The sequence below is a fragment of the Sceloporus occidentalis genome, unplaced genomic scaffold (assembly GCF_023333645.1).
Source record: "Sceloporus occidentalis isolate IW3139 unplaced genomic scaffold, rSceOcc1.0.p SCAF_25, whole genome shotgun sequence".
In the NCBI taxonomy this organism is placed as follows: Eukaryota; Metazoa; Chordata; class Lepidosauria; order Squamata; family Phrynosomatidae; genus Sceloporus; species Sceloporus occidentalis.
In genome coordinates this window covers 3344634-3353698 of record NW_028317005.1, presented here as the reverse complement: position 1 = coordinate 3353698, position 9065 = coordinate 3344634, and positions in this window count along the sequence as shown.

The window sequence follows — 9065 nt, the reverse complement described above, 5'->3', positions numbered from 1 at the left end:
AACCGCCGATGCCGCCGATAAACAACGCTACGACGTACATGTATGGGCATTGTCACTAACACATTGCATCGTGACTCCGTACATGTACGTGGATTGTCATTAAAATTGAGAAGAAGGTTCTGGACAAGAAAGGTTCCATAAAATAAGTGCCTATAAAAGCTTGCTTTTTACACAAATTGTTATACAATTTTATTAATTGTGTAAGTTTTTTTTAAAGTTTATATGAATTATAATGAATGCCTTGCTTTGATTATATAATGAATTACATATTGCCTCGCCAAAGGGTAATTGTGTAGTAGTTTGTGTGTTATAGCACCCATGGAAGTAAGGTATATACCTGACTTCTGTTTGAAATAAAGATCATTAAAATTGGCATGTTTTTTTTCCCCATTTCGTTTGTCTATAATTAAGCTTGCTAAGGTGAAACACGTGAGAGTATATTTTCCTCATGCTGTGATGCTTTTATGATGTGACAATAAAGCTTACATTTTTATTTGGATGATACTGGTACTATTTCGCGACCCATTAGTTTCCTAAGAGGTGCGCAAGCATTTGCTCATTTATTCTGTGAAGTTCTCATTATAGTAGGAGACACTGCCTTTTACTGCACTCAATGACAGCAAGCCATTGGCAACAGGCGTTGGCTAGCCGGGGATGCTACAATACTGCCTGCACATTATTTATCTAAGTCAAACCTAGGGCAGCACCATAGATAAATATATTGCTGAGATGAAACTGTATGATATACTATTATCTTTTCTTTATTTCCAAAAGGGAAATTGGAATACAATTGCAATGTATGCTGTTTTTTAACATAATATATAAATTAAGAATAAAGGCAGAATATTCCGATTATAGCATAATATGCTTTTATAAAATGATAATAAAATAATAAAAAATGTGCATGTCCAAAATATAATGATGATAATAATATAACGTAAAGCCAAAAAATGTCATAAAGGCTTAAAGTTTGCTTGAGAATGAGTAAGATAAGTGGCTATAATTTTTTGTAGTCCTTAAGTACTTAAGGCCCCATTACATAAAATGATAACATTTTATTTGTATTTGTAACCAACCCCCGACACTGCTTGACCCAGTCACTATGCTCCTTTATGATTACTCTAAAAGTTTGTCTTATTACAGTTGATTTATTGAGAACAAGGGGAGGTGGGCCACAAAGCCAAAGCAGTGGACCATGTACTTTCCTAGAAGGTATGATAATATTTTCAGGAGAAAATTACAAATGTAACCTAATTTGTATTTTATTGTGAAAAACATTTAAGATGAGAGTACTATATTTAATGTATTCCTAACATGATTCCTGTTTTTTACCTTTTTGTGTAGGGCCAAGTGAATATGTTAGATGTATCTGACACTTCATCAAACAGCAGTCTATATCATTATGCTGAAATACTTTGCAGATAAGAAATCTTAAAAAAAAGAAATAAATCTAGAAAACAAGACTAAAATATTTCTTTGCTGGGTGCCTTTGAATTGAATTTATTTAACCCTATTACAGTTAAGCATTTAGTAAAGAAAATAACCCTGTGCTCTGTATGTTTTGTACTAAACTTCATCTATCCATGTAAATCCTTGTGTTCTATCTCTTATCCCACAGCTTAATTTCATATGCAAGTAAAAGTTTCACTATAAATTCAGATATTAGACCTTTTACTCCAAAAGCAAGTCCTAACACACTCCACATTGACTTTTCCCCCAATGCCAGAATTCCTGGCCCTACCATGTATGTTAGTTGCCCTTAAAGTCAATACATTGTTTTATGGCTATTGCATTTCAATAACTCTTCCTAATGAAACACAGACTTTGTGACTCCTTATCTTCATTTTAAGTAGGATCTATTGACCTTGGTGTGTTCAGTTATTTACAGAGATAGATATTTTACAGACATAGTAATAGCTGTATGCTTATGCACTAAATTCTTATCTAAGATATATCTAGGCTGCCTATTTAATATGTAACAGATGGAGCTTGTCACTATTTTTCAATTATAGATCACACTAAAGGATGCAAAAGCAGTTCGAAAGATTTTGGAGAAAGAGCCTCAATTTTAACAAGAACAAATAGATTTTATTATTGACAAGATCAGGAACATAATTATTTTTGGTTCCAGGATAATTTTTACCTCCAAACTAAAGGGACAGCTATGGGCACCAAATTTGCCCCCACCTATACCAATTTATTTATGTCAGCTTGGGAAGAAACCTATTTGTATATGGATCAGAAGCTCGGGGGAAAATCTGGTGGCCTACAAATGGTATATTGATGACCTGTTTTTTATGTGGAGTGGGACAATTGACAAACTAAATACATTCTTGTCTAAAAAAATGACACCCATACAACAGAACTGAAATCCTGCCAAACGTAATGTTATTGTTATTAAAAAAGTACAATGTAATAAACTGTAACCAAACTGTAGCAGACTGTAAGCTGCAAACTGGCTGTCAATGGCAGTTTAAATGTAAAACTCCTCCTCCATATACCGCAGGTCTGTATCCCACCTAGTCCAAATAAAAAATTCCTCCCCATAAATAACCTGCACGAATCGTTGATTGGACGGCCGCACCACACCCTCACTTTGGACTGATGAAAGGTATCCCTATAGGACAGTATTTGAGAATAAGACGCAACTGCACTACTATGGGCGACTTTAAAATCCAAGCTGACTGTTTTAGAAAGCATTTTCGAGAACGGGGGTATCCTCATAAACTCCTCAAAAAAAGGGCGCTGGACCTTGACCGGGAATCACTTCTGTCGAGTGCACCTTGTCCACGAGTACCATTAGATGCATTGGCACCTATGATGGAGGGAGATTTTTTTATTTGGACTAGGTGTGATAGTATATAAAACAGTAGGCAGATTGTCACAAACATGCACCAGATGAAGCCATAAGCGAAACGCGTAGTGCGTGTTGACGACATCGGGAGGAGGATTCACAATTACGGACTCTGCACATCCGAAATGGAGGACAACAAGTTTGCCTTTCTTTCATACATTAAAAATTGCCGTTTTTATCTACTCCCCTTCTCTGCCTACCTTCTTTATCTACAAGCACTTGTGTGGGATAAAGACATTTCAAAGGAGATCATCACACTTTACATATGGGCATATCTATGCCCTTTAAAGTGTAAGGGTCCGATTTGGTTAATATGAGACCTATTTTGACATACTACGCCATACATTTTTTCCCTTTTATTTTCTTTTATATGAACCTTTTGGATATTTTATGTGGGAACTCTCGCTGGAAGGGTACCTTTATACATATTATTTTTGTGTTGTACATATAATTCACTCACTTATTATTTGGGTGCGCAGACATTTGTGTGGTTAGATTTTAGTCTACAGGAGAGTTGGTGGGATTTAAAAACAAAAAACTAGTGGATTTATTTACTGACAAGTTGCAATTGTGAGTTGGAACCTAGTAATACGCTTCTATTATGTCATAGGAGGAAGCAATGTATCTCTTGCTCTTTTTACAATATTTTTACCATTATACTGTACATTTTAGTTGTTGTCTGACATTTTTTATTTTAAAAAGTGTTTTGGACAGATCTCATCCCCTCCTACCTGTGGATAGGTAAGACAATCTAGAGGGTATTTTATTGTACTTTACTAACTAACTTAACCGCTTCATTTCTGATGGTGTACCAGGTATGTTGCAAACAAAATGGTCCTACGGGTCAAATGACCCATCTGTTAAACTAAAAAAATAAATTTCTAAATAGTCACAAAAGTTTTTTTCTGAAAAGTCACAATAAATTAAAATCATATAGCCATATTGGGAAGTTTCTAAATCAGGGCAAGTTAAATATATTTTTGGTTTTTTTCCCATTTGCGACTAGCTGCGTATAATTTATATAGATGTAAAACTTTGAACAAATTAGGTTTTTCTTTTTATTTGTTCCTGAAGTGGTTAAACTATGTTATGCTATAGGATATGGGGTGGTGGGAGTGATTTTATAAAATAATGCTTTTATTCACTGACACAAACCCAGTGTGCAAAAAGAGGAAAGAAAACTTGCAACAATATGATGCCGGAAGCTGAACAAGTTTGTCTAAGTGAAACAAGGAGGCTGGATTATGTGAGCCAACTCAGCTAGTGTTAAGAGGTGTGAAAGGTTTTTACCAATAAAACATATAAAACTGCTGGCATGACACCCAGACAGGTACATTTGTACTTGGACAACGGGCATCCACCAATTAAATTAAAATTGTTACATTTGCAGAAAACATTTCCCTTTAAAGAAAGGGATTAGTTTAACTAATGATACTAAACTGACAGAAACTATATAAAGGGAAAAAATATATTATTATACATCGTAGAGTGTTTAAAAATGTAACCCTTTCAACGCAGGTACATATTTAGTAAATTAAATTATATTCAGTCTATGCCTGCACAAGACAAACCTTAGTAATTAGTATAATTATGTTATAATTATAATGTAACAAACTGTGTAATTACTGGTGTAACTAATCGGACTTTGTTTTTTCATAAGAAGCTCAACTACAACTAAAGTGAGAATCTCTTCATTCATACGACTTATTTAACTTAATTGAACTTAATTTGGTAATTAATGCATTGGATATGCGAAGATTTACTTTGATCTGATTAGATAGGCTATGATTTTCTGATGGAATAAGTGCTTGCTGAGTTTGAGCAGTGCCCCAGGCACTAAATCCTTTACCATCCTTTAGCTCCTGATATTTTTTTCTCTCCAAATGTCTTGTTTCAAGATAGTCTATGAACCTGGCCCAAGCGGCTTACAATTTTTGGAAACAACACAATCATTAATTTGCTATTGTCCCTAAAATGAAAGCAAGTCTGGGATCAATTAATTTGCATACTAATGTTAAATGTAGCTATGTGATATGTACAGGGGAGAACTAAAATGGTTGCAAGTGGGGTAACTGTCAAGGAGAAAGATTTTGACAGAAGTGGCAGATACCAATGGCTTGGCGGTTTGGATGGCACCCTTTTGGCAATATCACATTTTTGTTATATCTGTCTTATCAGAGTCTATTGAGCTTATTATATTATTATGCTTATATCAGGTGGTCCTGTTCTGCAAACCTTGGCAAGAACCAACACGTGTCCCTTATTTGTTGTCAGAAAAGTGTAGTGATTTTTCTAGTTAATGACTAAGGCCATAGGTTAGGGTTGCTAACCCTTAATAACCGCTTACATTTAGCTAGATGTTCTATTAGAGAGGCTGTCTTACATGTTTGTAAGTGAACCGACATACCACAAAAATGGCACAATTGCTCCGGGACTTGAGGTACTAAAAACCCCTGGGACTGAAGGCGTTAAACAAACATAGAAATTTAGAAATATAGAATTTGACACCAGATAAGACCCCATCTTCACCCCATCCACCCCATCTAGTCTGCTCCTTTTTCCTGTCTTAAAAACATCAAACCGTATTTGTTCATAGTGTTATGTCTATTTTAGAAATATATATTTTTATAATTTTGCTAGGTTTTCCCTACCAACATAATATACACGACAAACGTATGTGGACACTCCTCCTAATTAGTCAGCTTAGGTTTTTCATGGCCAGGCAGCATCATACAATTCCAAGACCACTATCTGCAATGCCAATTGTCAGCTGGAGTGGTGTAAAGCACATCATCACAGGATTCTGTAATAGTGGAAACGTGTTCTCTGTACTGATGAATTGCACTTTATCTAGAAGATGAATGGAGGAATCTGGGTTTGGAGAATGCCAGAAGAATGCCACCTATAGCAAATGCCTACCAGTTTGGGAAAGGCTCTTTCCTGTTCTGGCATCAGGGCCAGACTGACGAAGGTTGGGAAGTCCCTGGGAATTTAAGTCTGACAACTGACCCTCCCACTGTATTTTTTGCTGTATATGGGAGGCAATTATAAAGAAGTGATATTTAGTAAGGGTAAGAGGTGGCACAGTGTGTGACTGTGACAGGAGACAGTATTTTGGGGGTTCTTGATATTCAGATTGGTTATGAGACTTGTGCACTCAGATTCGTATGCATTGCAAATCACAGAATTTTGGTACATTTGGTGATTACTGCTAAGCCACCGAAACGAGGCCAGACCTCCCAAGAAGCAAAATCAGGGAAGAGACTGTAATCGAAAGCTCTATCATTTTGCCCTAACTTGAACTCAGGACAATATGATGGCACATTCAGTGATGTTCTCTCCCCGATCCCTGATATTGAACTCATGGCAATAAACAGTGGAAGTGGTTGACAGAGAAGGCAGGGAAACATTTAGAAAGCATGAGAGAGAGTGAAGGAGAATGAGAGAGTGAAAGTGAATGGGGCCACTGGGCAATACAGTTTGTTCCCAAATTAAAAAATGCTCCAAATGTTTTTAGCCGAGCTGAATAAGCAAGGAACGAATTTTTTGTGGGTATAGATGAAGTGTGATAACTGCTGCTGAATCAATGGGGGTAGACTCCACAGTTGCCTATAGTCAAGCATGGTGGTGGGAGTGTCATGGTCTGGGCCTGCATGAGTGCTGCCAGCACTGGGGAGCTACAGTTCATTGAGGGAACCATGAATGCCAACATATACTGTGACATACTGAAGCAGAGCATGATCCCCTCCCTTCGGAGACTGGGCCGCAGGGCAGTATTCCAACATGATAACCCCAAACACACCTCCAAGACGACCACTGCCTTGCTAAAGAAGCTGAGGGTAAAGGTGATGGACTGGCCAAGCATGTCTCCAGACCTAAACCCTATTGAGCATCTGTGGGGCATCCTCAAATTCAAGGTGGGGGAGGGCAAGGTCTCTAACATCCACCAGGAGTAGAAGAGGACCCCAGTGGCAACCTGTGAAGCTCTGCTGAACTCCATGCCCAAGAGGGTTAAGGCAGTGCTGGAAAATAATGGTGGCCACACAAAATATTGTCACTTTGGGCCCATCTTTTCCACTTAGGGGTTTAGACATTAATGGCTGTGTGTTGAGTTATTTTGAGGGGACAGCAAATGTACACAGGCTGTACACTTACTACTGTTGTCACATAAAACGATATAATAAAATATTTACAAAAATGTAAGGGCGTACTTTTGTGAGATACTGTGTATACTTCCCAAAACATATGTCTCACAGATTGTATATATAATCACGAAGATCTTGAAAGACTTAAATGGGCAAAACACAAAACCAGTATATTATATATATAGAGAGAGAGAGAGAGAGACTCCTATATGGTACATAATTGGACAAAAATGAACCGAAAAATTAGCCCAAATCATTTTGGCCCATTTGCACATGTCTGTTGGTTATAATTACTCTTTCAGACTTCATCATTATTGCAAAAGTTCCACTCCTCAAAGCATTCTCCATCATTGAATTTTGAAGTTCCCTTTCCGCAAACCCATTACTCAAACTATACTGATCAGCATGTAGGCTATTGTGGATGCTATTGCTTTGACTGCACTTCCTAAGATCAACAGACTGACTTGTTCATCAGCAAATGCAAAGAGGCAATAAGTGTATTCTATTTCTTTTAATTAGCTAGTGCGTAGATAACTAGATTGATTAATATCTTTCAATTTCTTCCACTGTAGAAAATTGCCATGACAAGGCCTATGCAATTTACTTTGTCTTAGTTTAGTCTTTTAGATGTTCCTATGCTGACCTAGTGCACTATTTGTTGACTTTGGGAATTTGAGTCTTCAATTAACAATGTTTTGGGCCAGTCATCAATCAAAGCAATTGTATTGCAACGGTTAAAGGTGAACTATATTCAAACTCACTGGATGTTTATTAAGTCAATTTGGTTCAGCCCCTACCAGATATAAAGTCCATTGATCCAAAAGAAGGAATTCTCCTGAATATCCTTTTTTGCCAAAAGCCTCCATAGTACTTGCAGTTACCACTTCCATTCCAAAGCTTTATGGTCCTTACTTTGAAGAGCTTCCTTATTTGCTTTTGATGGGACCACATATATGCTATACATATAAGATGAGTTTTGTAAGGGACAAGAAGTAGAACTGTCTGGTATCAGTATATAGCCAGACAACCTTGAACTAGTCCAAAGTACAATACATTAGGGGTGCCTGACACGTGTGGTCACCTCTCACTAAACTCGCAGATACACACATAAGGTCACTTTTGGAAGGGTGTAGATTCTAGAAAAATATTACACTTGATCCAGCGCTAATCGACATTTCAGGGAACACTGAATTTATGATTCTCAATCTTTACCTAATAAAACAGTCCATGATGATCTAATAGCTGACATAATCAAAGTAGTTCTTAAGGAGATTTATATTTTACTACATTTTTTGTGTAATTAGGTTTAGTATCAAAATTTTATATGAGAACAATATTTTACATGTTGGCTTATTTCAATAAAGCATTTTACAGTGACGCATGCAAAAAAAAAAAAAAAAGCTACCACTGGCACAGTTAAATCTCTCCCTTTAGCATCTTATTAATGAAATCACTAAATTAGCTCAAATATTTCTTATTAGATTTGAAGGATGTCATCTTTATCTTGTAAACAGAAGAAAAGAAGCTACTTATAGCTAGCTCTAGTGCTCCAGGCTAATCATCTTAATAAATATAGGCAATGAAACAAAGAGAAAGATAACTAGCTAGTTAATCTTATTATGCTGTTCTAAACAGTAAATTAGAAGCTATAAAGCACCTTGAAACCAGAGACACCGAATAAAAAGCACATCAAAAATGTTGTGTATGCCAGTTAAATGAAAAAAAAAAAACCCTTTTATATCTCATCTTTGCCTCTCTTTTAAATCACTATCTGACATGAGTGAAACTGAACACATTAGCATTTAAATATGACAGCTTGGTGAAGAGTCAAGGTATGATTACCTTAATTGAAAAAAGGGGTGGTTATATTGTTTCTGCTTTTGTGTACTGTTGTTTATACCCAATTCCAACTAGGGTCTTTTTAGAATCATGTTCGTTTTTACATATAATGTATATTAAATGTATATATGCAATATCAACCCCTACATGTCTACTATACACACAAAAGCAAATACAGTACACCCATTCAGTCACAGTTTTATCAGTAGCATACTCTAAACAACCTT